Below are 19,910 nucleotides of genomic sequence, written 5' to 3' on the forward strand. Positions count from 1 at the left end.
GGAAAGATCGTTTATTGTTGTGGGTTAAGTTATCGGATGGAACCTAAACATTTATTTTTTGTTCCTTTCCTACTTCTAGTGAAGCAACAGTAATACTATAAATCTAAAAATACATCTTTAGCAATGCTGCAAAGTTAGAGGGGTGCTAACAGCATACCAGAAGAGGAAGGAATTTCTGGAAGGTATGAAGCAAGACTATGAAAGAAAAACTGGGGAAAAATTGCAACAAAGTAGAGAATTTGCAAACTCAAAACAAAACAAAAACAAAGAAAGGATATTACATTCAATAATTATAACTTTCAACTCTTTGCTAGTTCACATGGGGTGATGTAAAAGTTAGTCTATTTAACCTCCAGTTCACTAAACTGATCTTCAGCCTGTTCTATTATTCAGCCTGAGTGATTTTTTTAATGTTTATTTTAATTTTTGAGAGAGAGAGAGAGAGAGAGGGGGAGGGAGGGGCAGAGAGAGAGGGAGACACAGAATTGGAAGCAGGCTTCAGGCTCGGGGCTGTCAGCACACAGCCCGACATGGGGCTAGAACACAAGAACAGCGAGATAATGACCTGAGCCAAAGTCAGATGCTTAACTGACTGAGCCACCCAGGAGCTCCTGGCCTGAATGATTTTTAAGAAATCGCTAATAATTTCATTTTCATAGCAGCTTTTTATTTTTTTCAATTTTTCAAGTTTATTTCTTTTGAGAGAGAGAGAGAGAAGGGAAAAAGAGAAGCCTAAGCAGACTCCACACTCAGCACGGAGTCCACTGTAGGGCTCACTCTCACGACTGTGACATCATGACCTGAGTCAAAATCAAGAGTTGAATGCTTAACCGACTGAGCCACCCAGGCACCCCCATAGCAGCTTTTCAAAAAAGCTATTATCTACCTCGGGTGCCTGGGTGGCTCAGTTAAGCATTAGACTTCAGTTCATCTCATGGTTCGTAAACTTGAGTTCCTCTCAGGGGAGTACGAGCCCTGCTTTGGGTGAGCCCTGCTTCTCTATCTCTCTCTCTCTCCCTCCCTTTCTCTCTCTTCCTCTCTGCCCCTAGTGGGATTCTCTCTCTCTCCCTCTCGCTCTGCCCCTCACTCACTTGCACCCTCTCTCTCAAAAAAAAAAAAAGAATATAAAAAATTAAAAAAATATTATCTACCTCCATGTCACTAAAGATATTAAATAGAATAATTTTGAAGTTTTCTTTATTTATCAAATTAACTTTGTTTCCACAAAAGTTCCATTGTTTTATTTGTTGAGTTCCTTGCCTCTTTGTGCTTGTGTTGGTTATTCTTGAATTTTGGTTCTTGGTTATCTACTCATATTTATATGCAAGGATCTTGATTACTGAATATTGTTACCTGGAGTGTATTTCAAGTGACAATGTTCACCTGAACATTGTTCTGACAGAAAGGATGATTCCCTGGTGTTGGCCACACTTACAGGCTGGCTTGTGTATATACCATACCTTTTTGGTGGACACATTCCCTTGTTTGGGGGACCCCACTAATCAGAAGAGACCCTATCCCATTAAAATCTCCTTTGGACTCTCTCATATCATATTTAGTTTTCCCAGTTTGTGGCTTTATCCTGTACTTAGTAGAGTCAGCTACTTTGAAAGCAGAGTGCTGGTATAGTTGTTCTAACACCTTGTAATTAATTGGCCAACCAGACATAGCCTATTCCTCTCAGTTCCTTATAGCTGTTAATCATGGGCTTATTCCTTTTGTTTTGGAAGATCTTTTCCATCTCTATGGAGCTTTGTTGGGATATGCCATCAGTCTTATCCTATTTGCTTTGTATCTTCCAGAAATTTGTACTTCTGATAGACCCCTTCCCTGCTTTCTGTAGTTGCTATGGATTTATTATTGTTTTATATTTCTTGTGTCAGTTCAATAGAATTCTGGTAGGGAGGAAAGACAAAAGCTGTCAAAATGTTCAGTCAGTTCTCTTGAACCAGTATATAAATTTCTGTCAACTCACTCGAACTGAATGAGCAATTAAACAAATGTAATCTGATAACACTTTCTAGTTTACTGAAATGGGAGCCATCCATCTTAATTCCAACTCTCCATTAACGTTTTAGTAAATTCACTTAGACTCTGCTTTTCTAACCTTTCTTCAATATTAAGAAGTACACTGTCCCACTCCCCAACTCTTTCTCTCTTTTGTATCTCTAATCTTTCTCCTGTGGGTCCTTCTTTTCTTCTACAACTGATGATAAATCTTCCCTATCCCCCAAATAGCTCCTCAATTCAACCTCTCTCCTATCCTTCACAGCCCTTTCATTAACTCTAAGCCCTATAGCGATGAACACTGCCCAATACTCACTCTTGAGGAAGTTTTCCTTGGAGTTCCATGATCCTATCTCTTTAGCAACCTCTTAGTTTGAAGTTAGTGGGATAATGGGGAGTGGAAAGAGCATAATGCCAAAGATAGAGAAGAATCATGAAAACTCATCAGGAATGGGGAAAGGATGGAAAACAATGCTGGAGCCTTCATAAGTCAAAACCTATGTTCTTTCTTTTCTTAGTCTTCATCTGCAGCAATGAACACCACTGAACCCTCTCTCTGAATGTAACTTCCCTAGAATTCCATGGTATTATTTGAACTGGGTCTTCTTCTCACCTTTTTGACAATTCCTTCTTAGTCTGAAGGTAGTCATACAATGCAGGAGGTTTCTACAATAGGGAGTATAATCTGTAGGAGAGTCAAAGATTAAAAAAAATTCCTTGAAATTCATCAGAATGTGGAAGGAAAATATAGAAAATAGGACAAACAGGAAAACAGGCTGGAAGTAATATAAAGTAAACGGTGGACCTGGCCGGTAAGTGGGTTAACTCTGGGGTTCAGAGCCACTGAAGTCTGTGTAGGAAGTTGTAATCTTAGCGTTGTCTACACAGTAGAATGGCTGGCAGATGTCAGGTACTTGAGCCCCTATCTGTAAAGCACCCAGTGAGCATTTCTTATCTCATTTGCTTAATAGTAATAGAGATTCTCATATCCTGGTCACTGTTCACTAGTTCTGGGGTGAAATGGGTAGCCTGCTTATGCCTGAAAGCTGTTCACTGTGCCACCTGAAATAGGCCCAAAGCAAAGCAGATGTTCCTGGTTTCCCTGGGTAAAGCCACAATACTCTGATCATTCCTTTATCTCCTGCCTACTAAGTATTAAAACATTTTCTCATTCGTAAATCACTTCCTGCTTATTAACCTGTGCTGGGCCTTGGGTTGTTTCACAAAATTATATTACCTAATTCTTAGAGAGTTAGAGGCTCTAAGTCTAAGAAACATCTTTTTCCTTTCTTTCTTTTAAAGATGTATCTCCCTGGAATAGTGTTTTGCATAAAAATTAAATGACTACCAGTCTCTAGAAAACTTCCCAGAAAATCAACTTTTCTGTCAAATTACTTTAAGCATTTTCTGTGATACAATCAAAACCATTTTCTTTTTCTTCCTTGATTTACTTTGAAGGTTAAGTATTTCAAAAATAATTGAAAAATATGATTAAATATTAGTCAATTTCCTTGGTCAGTCTTATACAGTCAAAAAAAGAACAAAACATGTGCTGTTCAGTTGTTTAAAAGTATGTCTGAAACCATTTGTTTCAAGGATAAGGAAACCAGGCCAAGTTGGACCATTTGAAAATGAACATAGATTGGAAGCAGAGGTGAGGGGAGAGAGTAAGAGGAAGAGTGTACTAGCTCTGCAAAGATGCCTTCTTGACCTCATTGCCAGTACCTCTCTCCAGTATTAATTTTCCTCTGCATATATTCCAGAATCCCTTTACTTCTCAAGCCGTACCATGAATGCATGTCTCTCTGTGTGTGGATTACTGACAATGGTTGTTAAAGAACAGTAAGAATGGCCACGTAAGATAGGGATAGAAAAGAAGCCTGTGATAACAAATCGTGCTAGGAAACATGAAAGACACATACATTTGGAAAGCAACACAACCACTCTACTAATGGGAGAGAGCACGATAAAGGGCAGGCTTGGGAGCCAGACAGAGCAAGGCATGAAACTGGAATGGGGATTTCAACGAGATAACCAGAAAAGTGCCTCATGTCAGGCATTCGGGCAACTTTCTCTTCACATGACAGCAATAGTTACCTACCTCGCAGGCAGACAGAGGTGAATGTGGTCACATATGCTGAGTTAGCAGCCGGGAAATTCTTCACGCTTTTTCAGATAGGTGGACCAAAATGATATCTTTAAATTACATTTCCCTATTTAATAGGAGCTGCAGAAGAAAAGAGATTTTCATAAGTTCAGGAAAATTGTAATAAAATTCTTCTTCTAAACAATTATTGGTGATATTTTGAGCAGGCTTCATAGAAAATATATTCCATATATTATATATATTTCTCATAATGTACTAGTGTGACTGTAGCACTTGGTGATGAAATAATACAGAGGTTGGCAAACTTTTTCTGTAAAGGACTAGATAGTAAATATTTTAGGCTTTGCAGGACAAGAGGCAAAGATGAAGACATTATACAGAACATAACACATTTTGGAAAATCTAACAAAATATAGACAACAAATTGCTTTATTAGCAAAATTCAAAATACAACAGTAATAATTGAAACATTAAAAAATACGTCGATTAATGAGAAGAATGGAGTTCTCTTTTCTTTTGGGATAACACTTCACTAAATAAACTTTCAACGTTAGTATTCCTGACATCAAAATGGTTGCAAAAGGTCATCTGTAAAAATCATTCTTAGCTTGTGGGTGGTATCAAAATGGCAGCAAACTGGCTTTGGTCTAAGAGCTTTAATTCATCGAAGCAGTACTCAGCTCTAAAGCTATCATGATTTGGCCTTTTATAAAAATTAAAGTGTGACTTTAAACTTCAGGTTTTAGAAAATCAATCAATTATAATTCACCAATTTTTTCCTTATAAATGTTATATTAATAATATTAAATAAATGAATACATTTTTAAATGTTAACATTATGGAAAAATAATCTATTGGTTTTTATTTTAGCATACTTCCAATGAGTAATCTCAATGCTTTTAATAACTCATCCCTTAGTGAACAATAGCCAGAATAAGGAAAGAAACCATTACCCAAATTTCTTTTTTTTTATGCTTTTTTCAATTTTTATATTATTTTTTATTTTTTTATTTTTTTTTATATATGAAATTTATTGTCAAATTGGTTTCCATACAACACCCAGTGCTCATCCCAAAAGGTGCCCTCCTCAATACCCATCACTCACCCTCTCCTCCCTCCCACCCCCCATCAACCCTCAGTTTGTTCTCAGTTTTTAACAGTCTCTTATGCTTTGGCTCTCTCCCACTCTAACCTCTTTTTTTTTTTTTTTTCCTTCCCCTCCCCCATGGGTTCCTGTTAAGTTTCATAAGAGTGAAACCATATGGTATCTGTCTTTCTCTGTATGGCTTATTTCACTTAGCATCACACTCTCCAGTTCCATCCACGTTGCTACAAAAGGCCATATTTCATTTTTTCTCATTGCCACGTAGTACTCCATTGTGTATATAAACCACAATTTCTTTATCCATTCATCAGTTGATGGACATTTAGGCTCTTTCCATAATTTGGCTATTGTTGAGAGTGCTGCTATGAACATTGGGGTACAAGTGCCCCTATGCCTCAGTACTCCTGTGTCCCTTGGATAAATTCCTAGCAGTGCTACTGCTGGGTCATAGGGTAGGTCTATTTTTAATTTTCTGAGGAACCTCCACACTGTTTTCCAGAGCGGCTCCACCAATTTGCATTCCCACCAACAGTGCAAGAGGGTTCCCGTTTCTCCACATCCTCTCCAGCATCTATAGTCTCCTGATTTGTTCATTTTGGCCACTCTGACTGGCGTGAGGTGATACCTGAGTGTGGTTTTGATTTGTATTTCCCTGATAAGGAGCGACGCTGAACATCTTTTCATGTTCCTGTTGGCCATCCGGATGTCTTCTTTAGAGAAGTGTCTATTCATGTTTTCTGCCCATTTCTTCACTGGGTTATTTGCTTTTCGGGTGTGGAGTTTGGTGAGCTCTTTATAGATTTTGGAGACTAGCCCTTTGTCCGATATGTCATTTGCAAATATCTTTTCCCATTCCGTTGGTTGCCTTTTAGTTTTGTTGGTTGTTTCCTTTGCTGTGCAGAAGCTTTTTATCTTCATAAGGTCCCAGGAATTCACTTTTGCTTTTAATTCCCTTGCCTTTGGGGATGTGTCGAGTAAGAGATTGCTACGGCTGAGGTCAGAGAGGTCTTTTCCTGCTTTCTCCTCTAAGGTTTGGATGGTTTCCTGTCTCACATTCAGGTCCTTTATCCATTTTGAGTTTATTTTTGTGAATGGTGTGAGAAAGTGGTCTAGTTTCAACCTTCTGCATGTTGCTGTCCAGTTCTCCCAGCACCATTTGTTAAAGAGACTGTCTTTTTTCCATTGGATGTTCTTTCCTGCTTTGTCAAAGATGAGTTGGCCATACGTTTGTGGGTCTAGTTCTGGGGTTTCTATTCTATTCCATTGGTCTATGTGTCTGTTTTTGTGCCAATACCATGCTGTCTTGATGATGACAGCTTTGTAGTAGAGGCTAAAGTCTGGGATTGTGATGCCTCCTGCTTTGGTCTTCTTCTTCAAAATTACTTTGGCTATTCGGGGCCTTTTGTGGTTCCATATGAATTTTAGGATTGCTTGTTCTAGTTTCGAGAAGAATGCTGGTGCAATTTTGATTGGGATTGCATTGAATGTGTAGATAGCTTTGGGTAGTATTGACATTTTGACAATATTTATTCTTCCAATCCATGAGCAGGGAATGTCTTTCCATTTCTTTAAATCTTCTTCAATTACCTTCATAAGCTTTCTATAGTTTTCAGCATACAGATCCTTTACATCTTTGGTTAGATTTATTCCTAGGTATTTTATGCTTCTTGGTGCAATTGTGAATGGGATCAGTTTCTTTATTTGTCTTTCTGTTGCTTCATTGTTAGTGTATAAGAATGCAACTGATTTCTGTACATTGATTTTGTATCCTGCAACTTTGCTGAATTCATGTATCAGTTCAAGCAGACTTTTGGTGGAGTCTATCGGATTTTCCATGTATAATATCATGTCATCTGCAAAAAGCGAAAGCTTGACTTCATCTTTGCCCATTTTGATGCCTTTGATTTCCTTTTGTTGTCTGATTGCTGATGCTAGAACTTCCAGCACTATGTTAAACAACAGTGGTGAGAGTGGGCATCCCTGTCGTGTTCCTGATCTCAGGGAAAAAGCTCTCAGTTTTTCCCCGTTGAGGATGATGTTAGCTGTGGGCTTTTCATAAATGGCTTTTATGATCTTTAAGTATGATCCTTCTATCCCGACTTTCTCAAGGGTTTTTATTAAGAAAGGGTGCTGGATTTTGTCAAAGGCCTTTTCTACATCGATTGACAGGATCATATGGTTCTTCTCTTTTTTTTTGTTAATGTGATGTATCACGTTGATTGATTTGCGAATGTTGAACCAGCCCTGCATCCCAGGAATGAATCCCACTTGATCATGGTGAATAATTCTTTTTATATGCCGTTGAATTCGATTTGCTAGTATCTTATTGAGAATTTTTGCATCCATATTCATCAGGGATATTGGCCTGTAGTTCTCTTTTTTTACTGGGTCTCTGTCTGGTTTAGGAATCAAAGTAATACTGGCTTCATAGAATGAGTCTGGAAGTTTTCCTTCCCTTTCTATTTCTTGGAATAGCTTGAGAAGGATAGGTATTATCTCTGCTTTAAACGTCTGGTAGAACTCCCCTGGGAAGCCATCTGGTCCTGGACTCTTATTTGTTGGGAGATTTTTGATAACCGATTCAATTTCTTCGCTGGTGATGGGTCTGTTCAAGCTTTCTGTTTCCTCCTGATTGAGTTTTGGAAGAGTGTGGGTGTTCAGGAATTTGTCCATTTCTTCCAGGTTGTCCAATTTGTTGGCATATAATTTTTCATAGTATTCCCTGATAATTGTTTGTATCTCTGAGGGATTGGTTGTAATAATTCCATTTTCATTCATGATTTTATCTATTTGGGTCATCTCCCTTTTCTTTTTGAGAAGCCTGGCTAGAGGTTTGTCAATTTTGTTTATTTTTTCAAAAAACCAACTCTTGGTTTCATTGATCTGCTCTACAGTTTTTTTAGATTCTATATTGTGTATTTCTGCTCTGATCTTTATTATTTCTCTTCTTCTGCTGGGTTTAGGCTGCCTTTGCTGTTCTGCTTCTGTTTCCTTTAGGTGTGCTGTTAGATTTTGTATTTGGGATTTTTCTTGTTTCTTGAGATAGGCCTGGATTGCAATGTATTTTCCTCTCAGGACTGCCTTCGCTGCGTCCCAAAGCGTTTGGATTATTGTATTTTCATTTTCATTTGTTTCCATATATTTTTTAATTTCTTCTCTAATTGCCTGGTTGACCCACTCATTCGTTAGTAGGGTGTTCTTTAACCTCCATGTTTTTGGAGGTTTTCCAGACTTTTTTCTGTGGTTGATTTCAAGCTTCATAGCACTGTGGTCTGAAAGTATGCATGGTATGATTTCAATTCTGGTAAACTTATGAAGGGCTGTTTTGTGACCCAGTATATGATCTATCTTGGAGAATGTTCCATGTGCACTCGAGAAGAAAGTATATTCTGTTGCTTTGGGATGCAGAGTTCTAAATATATCTGTCAAGTCCATCTGATCCAATGTCTCATTCAGGGCCCTTGTTTCTTTATTGACTGTGTGTCTAGATGATCTATCCATTTCCGTAAGTGGGGTGTTAAAGTCCCCTGCAATTACCACATTCTTATCAATAAGGTTGCTTATGTTTATGAGTAATTGTTTATATATTTGGGCGCTCCGGTATTCGGCGCATAGACATTTATAATTGTTAGCTCTTCCTGATGGATAGACCCTGTCACTATTATATAATGTCCTTCTTCATCTCTTGTTACAGCCTTTAATTTAAAGTCTAGTTTGTCTGATATAAGGATGGCTACTCCAGCTTTCTTTTGGCTTCCAGTAGCATGATAAATAGTTCTCCATCCCCTCACTCTCAATCTAAAGATGTCCTCAGGTCTAAAATGAGTCTCTTGTAGACAGCAAATAGATGGGTCTTGTTTTTTTATCCATTCTGATACCCTATGTCTTTTGGTTGGCGCATTTAATCCATTTACATTCAGTGTTATTATAGAAAGATATGGGTTTAGAGTCATTGTGATGTCTGTATGTTTTATGCTTGTAGTGATGTCTCTGGTACTTTGTCTCACAGGGTCCCCCTTAGGATCTCTTGTAGGGCTGGTTTAGTGGTGACAAATTCCTTCAGTTTTTGTTTGTTTGGGAAGACCTTTATCTCTCCTATTCTAAATGACAGACTTGCTGGATAAAGGATTCTCGGCTGCATATTTTTTCTGTCTAGCACACTGAAAATCTCGTGCCAATTCTTTCTGGCCTGCCAAGTTTCAAAAGGGAGATCAGTCACGAGTCTTATAGGTCTCCCTTTATATGTGAGGGCACGTTTACCCCTTGCTGCTTTCAGAATTTTCTCTTCATCCTTGTATTTTGCCAGTTTCACTATGATATGTCGTGCAGAAGATCGATTCAAGTTACGTCTGAAGGGAGTTCTCTGTGCCTCTTGGATTTCAATGCCTTTTTCCTTCCGCAGTTCAGGGAAGTTCTCAGCTATTATTTCTTCAAGTACCCCTTCAGCACCTTTCCCTCTCTCTTCCTCCTCTGGGATACCAATTATGCGTATATTATTTCTTTTTAGTGTATCACTTAGTTCTCTAATTTTCCCCTCATACTCCTGGATTTTTTTATCTCTCTTTTTCTCAGCTTCCTCTTTTTCCATAACTTTATCTTCTAGTTCACCTATTCTCTCCTCTGCCTCTTCAATCCGAGCCGTGGTGGTTTCCATTTTGTTATGCATTTCATTTAAAGCGTTTCTCAGCTCCTCGTGACTGTTCCTTAGTCCCTTGATCTCTGTAGCAAGAGAGTCTCTGCTGTCCTCTACACTGTTTTCAAGCCCAGCGATTAATTTTATGACTATTATTCTATTTTTAGTATATGTGCTGCCGAAGCGAGCACTATGACTATTATTCTAAATTCACTTTCTGTTATATTATTTAAATCCTTTTTGATCAGCTCATTAGCTGTTGTTATTTCCTGGAAATTCTTCTGAGGGGAATTCTTCCGTTTGGTCATTTTGGATAGTCCCTGGCGTGGTGAGGACCTGCAGGGCACTTCCCCTGTGCTCTGGTGTATAACTGGAGTTGGTGGGCGGAGCCGCAGTCAGACCTAATGTCTGCCCCCAGCCCACCGCTGGGACCACAGTCAGACTGGTGTGTGCCTTCTCTTCCCCTCTCCTAGGGGTGGGATTCACTGTGGGGTGGGGTGGCCCGTCTGGGCTACTTGCACACTGCCAGGCTTGTGATGCTGGGGATCTGGCGTATTAGCTGGGGTGGGTAGGCAAGGTGCACAGGGGCAGGAGGGGCAGGCTTAGCTCGCTTCTCCTTAGGTGATCCACTTCAGGAGGGGCCCTGTGGCAGCTGGAGGGAGTCAGATCCGCTGCCGGAGGTTTGGCTCCGCAGAAGCGCAGAGTTGGGTGTTTGCGCGGAGCGAGCAAGTTCCCTGGCAGGAACTGGTTCTCTTTGGGATATTGGCTGGGGGATGGGCGGGGGAGATGGCGCTGGCGAGAGCCTTTGTTCCCCACCAAACTGAGCTCTGTCGTCCGGGGGCTCAGCAGCTCTCCCTCCCTTTGTCCTCCAGCCTTCCCGCTTTCCGAGCAGAGCTGTTAACTTATGACCTCCCAGACGCTAAGTCGCGCTTGCTGTCGGAACACAGTCCGTCAGGCCTCTCCAGACTCAGCCAGACTCAGGGGCTCTGCTTGGCCGGCGAGCCGCCCCTCCACCCCGGCTCCCTCCCGCCAGTCCGTGGAGCGCGCACCGCCTCACCGCCCTTCCTACCCTCTTCCGTGGGCCTCTCCTCTGCGCTTGGCTCCGGCGACTCCGTTCTTCTAATCCTCTGGTGGTTTTCTGGGTTATTTAGGCAGGTGTAGGTGGAATCTAAGTGATCAGCAGGACGTGCGGTGAGCCCAGCGTCCTCCTACGCCGCCATCTTCCCTCCTCCCCAAATTTCAATTAAAACAAATTGATCTTATTTTTGACCTCTGAAATTTCTTTTTTTTAATTTTTTTTTCAACGTTTATTTATTTTTGGGACAGAGAGAGACAGAGCATGAACAGGGGAGGGGCAGAGAGAGAGGGAGACACAGAATCGGAAACAGGCTCCAGGCTCTGAGCCATCAGCCCAGAGCCCGACGCGGGGCTCGAACTCACGGACCGCGAGATCGTGACCTGGCTGAAGTCAGACGCTTAACCGACTGCGCCACCCAGGCGCCCCTTGACCTCTGAAATTTCTTGTAATGCCCTTTATGCTAAATCTGACATTAGAACACTTTCTATTTGATTTGCCTTAGATTGTAAATACTAGAAAATTAAGATAAATACAATTTTCTTCAAGATTGTTGATTATTCACATATATTGCTATCACTTACTTTCTCCAAAGCTCTAGAAAATAATGAGATAAATCTTCATGGAAACAAACACCAAAAGGATTTAATGTGATAAAGAAGCTAGAAACCAGAACCACATCTGAGGAGACTGAAGATTACAAATAAAACAGAAAAGGGCAATAAAATTCTTGGGATGAAGTTAGTCCTGGGATGACCACTGACTTTATAGAACTCAGTTGTTAAGGAACTTGGGAGAAATTCTCTCTCCTTTAAGGTGATTCAGTTAGAACTGAGAATCACAGACAAACAATGCTGAGAAGATAACTGAGCAGCTAATTATCAGTAAAGTGACAAAAGGAATAGGATTTAACATATACGATATATTCTGAATAAAAGAAAATAGCTACAAAACAAAATAATAAGTTACAAACAGTTCCATTTGAGGATCTTAAGCTGTTTTCTAAATTAATATTATGTCATTCTTACACACTAAAAAATTATGTCAAAATAACAATTTATTTCTTGTGCCAGCAAACAGCGATATTCTTGTCTTGCCAGATCCATTTATTTGGGCCAGGGCAGGGCACTAACTTCTCTTATTCAACATTCATCGGTGATAGTCTTTCTTAAAGTACTAAGAAAATGAATTAAAATTATTCTAATGTGTCATAGCTTGATATGCAATTTAATACTTAAAAGTAAGCCAAAGATAAAAAGTTAAAAGTGAGATCTCTAAGCAAGGATTAAATATTTAGTCTTAAATTAAAAAAAAATCCCATTTATTAGAACTTCTGGCTATAAGAATTCCGAAATATTTGACTATTGGAAAGATTTTTGAGTTTCATTCTTTATATTTTTTCAAAGAAAGCACTGCTATTTTTCCAAGTTCAAGTATAATTCTGCTCAAGAATAGAGATTGGGCCCAGATGAGCTCTTGCCATTCCTTTCTGGTTGGTGATCGTTTGCTAAATGTGGCACTCAACAGCATTTACACCTAGGAGACAGAGGATACCATTATAAAGCAGAGAATCTGAAGCTCCCATGTCAGAATCCTTCTCCAACTGCTCCTAGTCTAGAAGTAACAGAGAATTAGAAACTTCCCTCACTCACATCTATGTTTTCAATAGGTCTGACAGCTGGAGATCTTGAATTGAAACTCATGTTATACAAAATACATCTACTTTTAGGATTTGGAATTTTCAACCCACGGCTATTCCGTAAGGATGACAAACAGGTGCTAAAAGATACCTGACTCACTTGCTGGCAACACCTGGCTGGTTTGCTTGCCTACTGAGAACACTTGGGATGGAGCTGCTTCCACTCTTGATGGTCTAGGGATACTGAAGTCCTTGCACTACGATGCTGAGAATACTAGGTGTCCTGATTATATGCAGCTATCCCCACAAACAGTAGTAGATAAGAGATGGGCTGAAAGGTCCACTATTATTCATAGCTCCCCAGAAGATGAAGGCTATCTGCTACTGTGGCAATCTCCCTTTTCCTCCCGACAAGTCTGTAGTGGGTCAGGGTGCTAAGGAATGCTACTCTGGGAGCATCAAGATGCACTTCACTGCTTTTTAATTCTTTGGAGATTATCCTTTTCATTATCCCATTGGGCTATCTGGATTTATGACACGTTAATGCCGAGAATTTTCAACTAGGAATTTCTAGCTGAAAATATAATTTTTGTCATAGAAATTGATTTGCAAGAAAAAGTTTGTTTAGTCATGCACATGTTATGAAAAAATGATTTGAGACAGCTACTTGTGAAAATTTACCTTGCCAGCAACTTTGTCAGAATCTGTTACCCTGCTAACTTTATAAGCAAGAAACAATGTAACCACAACGTTTAAAGTACTTGGTCTCTTGAATTCAGAAAATTCTCTTTCAACTAGACTATATTGAAAAAAAAGTACTATGGATACTTTAAAAATATATTCTTTATCATTTTTGTGTGTCCTAAATATCTTGAAAATTTGAATAACTATAGAAAGCTATACCTTACCATATTAGTAAAAGTAAAAGATATTAATAATTGTGCAAATTTTGGCAAGTGTGTGAGAAAAGTTGGAATTCATGCACATATTTTATAGGCATATAAATTGGTTCAACGTTTAAAAAAAATTTTTTTAACGTTTATTTATTTTTGAGACAGAGAGAGACACAGCCTGAACAGGGGAGGGCCAAAGAGAGAGGGAAACACAGAATCTGAAACAGGCTCCAGGCTCTGAGCTGTCAGCACAGAGCCTGACGTGGGGCTCGAACTCATGGAGCGTGAGAATATGACCTGAGCCGAAGTTGGACGCTTAACCAACTGAGCCAACCAGGCGCCCCTGGTTCAATGTTTTAAAACAGTAATTTAACCAAATGTTCAGAGTCCATATTTGGAATACGAAAGATACAACTTTTGGAAGATAACAGGGTCTTCATGACTTTGAGATAGGGAAATATTTTTCTTAAATGAGACACAAAAAGCATTAACCTTAAAAGACAAAAAAAAAAAAAAAAAAAAAAAAAAGAAAAAGAAAAAAAGAATAAATTGTTCACCAAAAGACATCACTGAGAATGAAAAGGGAAGCCACAGTATAGAAGATGATATTGCAACACGCATCTCTGACAAAGGGCTTACATTTAAAATAGTAAGAAGGCTCTTAGTGATCAATTAAAAAGTATGACAGATAATCTTGTAAAAGAATGTACAAGAGACTTACACAAACACTTTAGGATTTCCAGATGGCTAAAAAGCAAGCAATTACAGGACTACTAATTAATACAATGAGATGCCACCATGAACTCACTAAGACGGCAAGTATTAAAAAGACTGACATTGTAAGTGTTGGTGAGGCTATGGGGCAAATGGAACTCTACTAAACTGCTGGTAGGAATTCAAATTGTTTCACACACTTTAGAAAACCCAGAAATTCTACTCAATGAGAATGCATACACATGTAAACAAAAGTTCCATAGAAGAGTATTCATAGCACAATTATTTGTACTAGCCATTTAATGCCCAGAAGTCCATCCTAGAATGGATAAAGTGTAGTATATCCACACAAAGGAATACTCTTCAGAAAAAGATTTAAAAGAAAAGATGAACCCAAGCTGTCTTTACAACAACATGGAAGACTCTCATCACCATAATGTTGCGAGAAATGAAATGAAAGAAGCCAGGCACTTTGGATTCTGTGTCTCCCTCTCTCTCTGCCCCTCCCCACTCATGCTCTGTCTCTCTCTCTCTCTCTGTCAAAAATAAATAAACGTTAAAAAATTAAAAAAAATAAAGAAAGAAAGAAGCCAGGCACAACAGAATACCTGAGAATGAACGTTTTCATTTGTGTAGTGTTCAAAAACAAGCACTCCTAATTACCTGTGGTATTAATTGTGAGAACGGTGCTCACCTTCAGGGAAGGGGAAGGAATGGTGACTGGGAAAGTCACAAAGCTGAGGGGAGGACTTCTGCAGTCCTGATGAAGTTTTATTCCTTGGCCTACATAGCAATTATGCAGGTGTGAGCACTTTGTGAAAATTCACTCATCTGTGTACTTGATTCTTGCTCTTTGTGTTAATACATCAACAAAATGATACAAAGCAGTTGTATGGATTTCACTAAAGTGATTCTCCCAATATCATTTCATTCATGCACAGGTGACTGGACAGACACATTTCTTCCAGCTTCTCCATTTGCACAGCCACCATCTTCTAATAAGTTTTGGTCATGTCACCTGTATTTTTAAACATTTTCTCTCACCATCCTTTCTGTGTTACTGCATTTGTCTTTTTCTTTGAAGTGGTAGATAATAACCCTGAGAGCATCCAAGTGTAGTTTTGGGTGGAAGTTTTAGTCCGAATGATTATGTCTTCTCAAACTAAGGACAATTTTCTTCTATTTTATAAAATATCTCTCCTCTACCACCGATGTGTGTTCTGTTTATTTTAAAGTGGGGCCCACATTTTTCTTCCATATCTCTCAACTTCTCTTCCATATTTTCCAGTTTGTTATATATTCTGGGCCACATCCTTGACAGGTGGGAAATTATTAGATTATAAACTTGTTCTTCTGTTTTGAACTATATGATATGTCTCTGAAAGTCAGATTAACATATACTTGATTTCAGGAATCCAAGTAGCTTTCTGAATGAATTTATGAATATTTTTGGAAACACCTGGATTTTCATTGAATTTTTGAGTTTTTTCACTCACATATATTATTCAAACACAGTGAAAGAATAAAGGAAAAATAATGAAGACAATGCTCATGGATGAGTTTGAAAAAGATGCTAAATTCCGCCTTGTCAAATGTTATACAATGCAGACATTAAGTAATTAAGCTGGATTCTTAAAAAGTTAAGGTCCAATTCTGAATATGGCATTTAAAAGAACATTCTATTTAAGAAATAAAGAATATCATCTATTCTTAGAATCTATTACAGAATAACATCCATTCTATGATGTTATTAAGATATAATACGCCTTAGACGTGTCATTTTCCTATGAATGCCTTTGAATCATCTTTCTTATAGAGAATTTTGGTTTTACGTCTCGCTTAAAACAGTTTTTTGGTTTTGTTTCAATGAACATATTTGTGGGACGACAGCCAAGAAAAGGTGCCATTTGGGAAATGAAGGGGAAAACATTTTGTTTCTTTTTTTTTCTTGGGATATTTTTGTTTACAGAGAGAACACAGGTTGCCATCAAACTTCCAGATCTGAACAGCAGAGGTGACTGTCAGCATCACTTTGTTCCTAAAGTCAGTAGCTTTCCAAAACAGTGTCCTTGCCAGCTGACCTCTTTAGTTACTGCCACATTTAGACACGTTAACAAAAGCCTATTGTTTACCCTAAGTGGTATCATTTCACTTTTATGTATGGCTTGCTCAAGGTGAATTTATTTGTAAGGAGGATTACTGCTCTAGAGTTATCCCATTATTAAATTGCTCTAACAACACTGAGAAATTATTTTCAGCCACTAATTAAAACTAAATGCAGCACCAGAACCCATCCAGTAAGTATTTGCTTTGCTTCAGCACCTAGAAAATGCTGTCATTAGGATTCCATTGGAAATAATTTATTTGACAACATCTGACAAATTTCTACACTTAACTTTTCACTTAAAATTTCATAGCTAAGTAGCTTGAGAAAAGTACCTATATTTTTTTAACACAATCCTTCAATGACAGCCTTATAATGTAGGTACATCACTGACCTATGGAGAGGTCATATAGCATAGAAGTTAAAGGCAGAAGCATGAGAGCCAGAGTACTTCTGTTTATCTCACCAACTGACTACTTGTGTGAATTTAGCCTAATTAATTTTTAGATACCTCAGTTTCATCATCTGTAAAATGGGGATGACAACAGTACCTAACTCATAGGGTTGTTGTGAGGATAGATGAGTTAATACAGTGCCTGGCACATAGTAAGTATTAAATAAAATCTAGCAAAGTGCCTGGATGGCTCAGTCAGTGAAGCATCCGACCTCAGCTTAGGTCATGATCTCATGGTTCATGAGTTTGGGCCCCACGCTGGGCTCTCTGCTGTCAGTGCAGAGTCTGCTTCAGATCCTCCGTCTCCCTCTCTCTCTCTGCCCCTCCCCTCCTTGCACTCTCTCTCTCTCTCTCACACACACACAAATAAATAAACATTTTAAAAATTTAAAAAAATTTAGCCAATTCCTGTTTTTAGTGAGGAATCATTAGAGAGTGTCTGAAGATGCTAAATCAGTAGAGATATGCATGTACTGTATAAAGTTATAAGTCATCTTCCAAAAGACCTAAAGATAGAAATTGCTAACTTTAGAAGTCAAGGGAACGATAAACCCAATAGACGAAAAATAGCATAAAAAATAAGGGCATAAGTTAGTTAAATACAAAACCACTCTTTCCTCTCGTGCCTTCTGGCTTTGCTATTTCTGTTATTCCTGATGCTTTTTAGCAGCTCTCTCTATGATTTCAAACATTGCCTATGCCCTGTCTTCCAAGCACTGAGCATATACACACAAATCACATTGAAGCTGAGGAACCTGTAAACCCCAAGAAGAGAATAAAGATCGCCACACACAAGTTCCTGTACTTTTCCATCTCTGCAATTTTTGCACTGGGTTGTGTAAAAATTCCTCAGCTTAACCTTCCAGCTCCTTAAGCTGATGTTTAGATCAGTTCTTCCTGCCATGCATCCCAATACCAAGGTTTCATTTTGTTTACAATTGACTCACTGTTACAACAGCAGCCCTTTTTGTTAAGTCAGCTGTACCTTCTGTAATTTATCTGATGCTAATGGTAATAATTAGTTTTCTTCTGCTTCTCAACTCATCTTCCCAAACAGGTAAATTATTCCTGTGTGTTGAATACGATGCCTGTCTTTTGTGCCTGTGTTGGTTTTCCTCAAATTTTTGGTGATTCTTGGTTATCACTTGATGTTTATGGATAAGCATCTAGATTCCTGATCACTGCTAGCTGCAGTATATGTCCCCAGTCCTAGTGACAATATATATTTTTTTCCTGATTCTGTGTATAAGCTCTGATTATATGGGCTCTGGCCATGCGCCCAGGCCTGCATGTGGGCTTATCTTTTGGATGCAAGTATGCCTGCTCTCATGAGGCCACCCAGTAGCCTACATCTCTAGCTGAGGAACAGAGTATAAGCAGAGTGGAAGAAGCAAAATATACCCTATGTTAGATAAGGACAAGTGTTATTGAGACGTTTAAAACAAGGAAGCACAGACAAGATATTAGAGTGAGTATGTGGCATTCCTAGATAGGGCAGCCAAGGCAGGCCTCCCTGAGAAGGTGACATGCCCCTAGGGGCACAAAGTAAGGCAAGAATGTTCCAGGCAGGCTAAATTGCAAGTGCAAAGGCCCTATACAATGTCTGAAACTTCTGTAAAAGGAAGCTGTGTTAATCATTCACATTTTGCCTTTTGAACTTCTACTGACTGGTTCCCCATTTGCTTTGTGCTGCAATTTAAGATGTTGCAAGTTTTTGAAGTATTAAACACGTTAGTTCTTGCTGAGTGGTTATAATCTAGGTGCTTTGTAAAGGCTTTCTAAAATTGACTTTCCAAAATCATTATAATCTTACTACCAAAAAGTCCTGACTAAAATCTCCAGGGAAGGTCCTATAAGCAATGTTGAGAGTCTCTGAACTGGAAGTCAGGTGATATGCGCTCCAGTCCCATCCCTGCTGGTAACTTGCTGTCAGCCTTTGGTCTCTAAACTTCTTCAGTCCTCAGTTTCCTCACCTATAGAATGGGACAGGTGAGTTGATTCAGGTATCTTATGTCCACATTTTGTTCAATGAATAGGGTATTTTGAATAACCTTAGATTGAACTCTTTGGTTTAACTCTACTTTGCCCCAGTAAACATCGAAACTTGTCATCTTCTATCTGACCCATTTCATTCTTTGTTATCTGCCTGACTCCTGACAAAACATCTTTTATGGAACCTCTAAGTTATAAGGGCATGGTACTATGACTGTACCTTGTTTATTAAACCCTCCTAAACTTAGGAGGCTGCTCTGGTTAGTTCATTTATCTTCGCATAACAGGAACCATCGAAACTTCCACTCACTGGGATAAAGTTAGGGATACGTTGTGGAAAAATGATATTGAGTTTCTTATTTCCTGATTGTGAAAAGGTGGAGGCTGTCATATCTGGGAAAAAACATACCCAGGACAGTTTTCAAGCAACTGCCTTTTATGCAGCTAAGGCAGGGTGAGGTGGCTGGAAGAGTCTTCATGGGATAAAAGTACAAGTCTGAACAATCTCCAAAGCTTTTTTTTTTTTCTTCTGCAAAAAAACCTTCATCTTAATCCTTAAATACAAATTGAATACACACTCTTGCCAGTAGATTGTAAGCTCTCTGAAGGTAGGACCTATTCCTTAGTTGTCTTTACATCTCAATGGCATGACATAGTACCGCACATAATACCTGCTCAACACATGCTTGTAGGTTGACTTATGTTCAAAATTTTCTGCCTCCCTTGTCTGCCTTCTGGCCCTCTGTGGCATCATACTCTCTCTTGTTTCTAGATCTCATAAGGCTATTTGTTGTCTTTGACAAGGCAGCATTTTTCTCCTTCTTTCTCCTATCTTCACCTGATAACTCCCAAGACACCTGAATCCCCCCGAGATCTAGGTCAGGTGCATTGCTCTCTCTCTCTGTCTCTCCGTCTCTCATACCTATTTTGTTATGGGTATTATTTTCACTAGACTCTAAATCCTGTGAGTGCAGACAACAAGTCCGTTTCCTTCTCTGTGGTACGCCCAGCATTTAGCACAGTTCCTGGCACAGGATAGATACTAAGAAAGTGTTTGCTCGATGAAAGTTATGAAAAGAAGGAGTCCTAGGATACAGCTGGTCAAAAGAAGAAAAGGTGATGAAAGAAATAGGTGATAAGAGGAAACAAAGACTTAAAATAATTTATCAAGGAAGATAAATCAAAGT

At 39.0% G+C, this 19,910-nt stretch overlaps 1 pseudogene across 1 annotated transcript in view; it reads right to left on the reverse strand.

The window, feature by feature from the left end:
* The window catches only part of LOC147580158 (uncharacterized), a 243,780-nt pseudogene that overhangs the window by 220,457 nt on the left and 3,413 nt on the right, over window positions 1-19,910 (reverse strand). Inside the window, exon 4 of the transcript XR_015251957.1 lies at window positions 2,621-2,673. The product of XR_015251957.1 is annotated as an uncharacterized LOC147580158 (transcript). The remainder of the gene's footprint in view (window positions 1-2,620; window positions 2,674-19,910) is intronic.

Source organism: Puma concolor, chromosome B3 (genome assembly GCF_028749965.1).
Source record: "Puma concolor isolate L17-30 chromosome B3, mPumCon1.1.hap2, whole genome shotgun sequence".
Taxonomy (NCBI): Eukaryota; Metazoa; Chordata; class Mammalia; order Carnivora; family Felidae; genus Puma; species Puma concolor.